Below are 3,184 nucleotides of genomic sequence, written 5' to 3'. Positions count from 1 at the left end.
GACTGGTAAGTTAGCTGGGAATTTTTTGTTGTTTTTTTTGACATGCATCACCCTTCCATGTGCTCCTGCAAAGGCTACATAAAGGTTGGAGTGTTTGCTATTTGTACTGAGCGCATGGTCTGGCAGTCAAAGGGGGAGCATATTATTTATGCCATATAATGCCCCCCCCCAAAGTCACATAATTAATGAAATGGTGATCACAGCAGTTCCTGTCATTGCAGTATAAATACACATGTATTCAGAAGGTCCAGTGGCTGGTGGGTCCGTATTGTAGCACAACTTACACCATGACAATAAAAGAACCCTTCAAGGTACTCCATGCAAAGGTGATTAAAAGGTTAGGGGGAGGGATAGAAGAACTTTTCAAAGTCTGTGATTGTCACTTGGCATATTCTTAAATCAATCCTGAAGAGTGTGGTTCAGCCCTGAGAGACTGTTCAAGAAAGAGAATACAAGTTAGTTACAAACCTCAATGCCTGTATACATAAAGTTGTATGCATAGTCTCTAATACATACAACTATTGTCTGGGTGCTTTAACATTTGTAGCGTCATTGGAAAATGGCAGAAGAGAAGAAGTGGCTGTAAACTAATGCCGCGTACAATGGATCAAAAAACTCTCGGATCAGGAGTCACGGATCGGATCAGCGCAAAAAAAAAAAAAAAATGTTTTCTCTTTCTCTTTCTGTAAAAACATCAAGATTGTACTTTTTAACAAGTCCCAAACAGCCTCACCTGCTTCCTCTTTAATCCACCCCTGAAATGTGCTCTTCCCCCCCCCCCCTCCTCTCACACCAGTGCTTCTCTGCTAATATTCCCTCTCCATGTCGGCTTGCCAGTGCACAGCGTGACACGCCTCCCCGGGGAGGCGTGTCATGCTGGGCTCTGGCAAGCAGCCTGGGTGGAGCAAGATGGCCGCCGCTCCGGAGCGCTCCGTGGATCGCGGGGTGTGCCGTTCAGATCACGGATCGGTGACGATCCGTTGCACCCCTAGAGCCTACACACGGTTGGAATTTCTGACCTAAAGCTCACATCGGACTTTTCTTGTAGGAATTTCCGATCGTGTGTACGCGGCATAAGACTCCCATGGGATCTCACCTAGAGGAGGGAGGTGGGGGACTGAAGTCAGCTGGAAAACATTTCTGGTGCCTGATGAGACCTAGAGTTGGCTCTATAACTAGACAGTTGCTGAAGGCCTCACGCTCACAGGGGCATCGCAGCCCCCTAATGCAGTACCCCAGGGGTAATGGGCTATGCTCAGGCAGTGTTAAGATCTCTGTCTCACTTAAATCGCAGCTGATTTGCGCACTTTACCACTCAAGCCAATCAGAACTGTGCATTAGTAAAATGCTAAGTTTGGCTTCGGGGGGGTCTGGTTGGCGGGATGGCCAAGTGCTCAGGGGTGTCATGGTGCTTGGTGCCTTTCCAGCAAATTTGAAGGCATCTGCAAGAAGGGGGGCGTGGGGGAGAGGAGGACCAAGCTTGCAGGCAATTACAGGTTAGTGTGTGACACAGTCAGTCACTCTATTGGGGGTCACAGATGTAAAGGATGGGGGAAACACTAATATAAAGGTCCCCCCTTATATCGGTGTCCTCACACCCCTCTCAGTGAACCGCTTTACCTTAGTGTATTCACTCTGTGGACCCTAATGTAAGGAGGAACTCTGGTGTAAGAGGTTCTCTGGTCACCAGAGCCCCCCTACGTCAAATTTAGCAGAGTTACAGTGCAAGGAGAACTGTGCAAACTCTGATGTAAGGGGGGCTCTGGTGACCAGAAAACGTCTTGAACCGGGATTCCCCTTTACACCGGTGTCTGCAGAGTTCATGCTTGCACTGTGAGGCAAACCTTGTGGACTCTGAGGTAATGGGGGCTATGGGAATACTGGGAACTCTGATGCAAAGGGAGCCCTGGGAATACTGGGCAGGCTGATGTAAGGGGGGGGGATTCTAATCTAAAGGCAGGAAGGGGGCCTGCAGTGGGACCATAATAAAGAAAAAAAAAAGGCCCCAGGCTTGGGATGTTTTTTCTTTTTTTTTTTGCATCGGGGCCCTGAAGGTTCTAGTTATGCCTCTGTAGCGGGACTTTATTTTAGAGGTGACAGGACACCAGGGCTCAAGTCCTGCGGGAACGCGTGGGAACGGAGTTCCTGCACTTTTTTCACAGCAGGAACTCCGTTCCCTTTGCAGGACTAGAGCAGCCGAGCCAATACTTCACTAAGCGGCGATGCCCAGCTCGAGTCACTGTCAGGGGCAGGCGAACCTTAGTAATCCTTTATGTTACTGGCCACTTCCTGTAGACATTGCGGTATCGAGGAAGTGACGGAATACCTGCACACTACCCGATGAATCCAAACACAGGAAGCGGCCAGTAACATAAAGGATTACTAAGGTAAAATGGATCGGGGAAAAAAACATGCGGTTTAGTAATTATGCATATGAGCGTATATATATATATATATATATATATATTTTTTATCTTTGGTGGGAGTTCCCACACTTTTTCCCCAGGACTTGACCCCTGCAGGACACCCTAACACTGCTGTGCGCAGGCAGCGGTTAGAGCCATGTCACACTCACCTCTCGTGTATCCTAAGCCTTCTGGAGCTTATTTTCCCCATTATGGGTGTGAGTGGGGCCTCATGCCTCTGATGAGACCAAACTTGGACCGTTCGCCCATTATACTAAACACTGCATAGACACACCATTCTCAATATGATCAGTAAAAAAAGGTAAGTGGCTACACAAACTTCCAGGGGGCGAATATTTTTCATAGGCCCTGTAAAAGCTTCCGAGACTGTCTGTATTCTATTACTTTCTCAGGATGGGCAAAATACACAGAAAACTAGCTTCGGCCTAAACAAAGATGTTTTTCCATTGACACGGATGATTGCCTCTAAATATAACCTCCTAACAATTGTGTGTTGTGATGGGGGGAGTGCTGCTAATTTGCAGCTTTAGTAAACCACATACCCAGAATAATGTGTTGTCCAGTCACTCTCCTTTATTATTGTTGGAAGATGCTGTACATTTTGCTCGGCCCTCTGATAATAATCACACACAAATCTTCATGTTTTGTATTCCTGACATACACACCCCATCAACTGTATGTTTATCACAGAAAGTTTTTTGTTTTTTTTTGGGTGTAAAGGCTGAAGGCTTTTTACCTGCATGCATTTTCTATGCAAG

This window comes from Rana temporaria, chromosome 2, assembly GCF_905171775.1.
Source record: "Rana temporaria chromosome 2, aRanTem1.1, whole genome shotgun sequence".
NCBI lineage: Eukaryota > Metazoa > Chordata > Amphibia > Anura > Ranidae > Rana > Rana temporaria.
Note: the sequence above shows the minus strand (reverse complement) of the source record.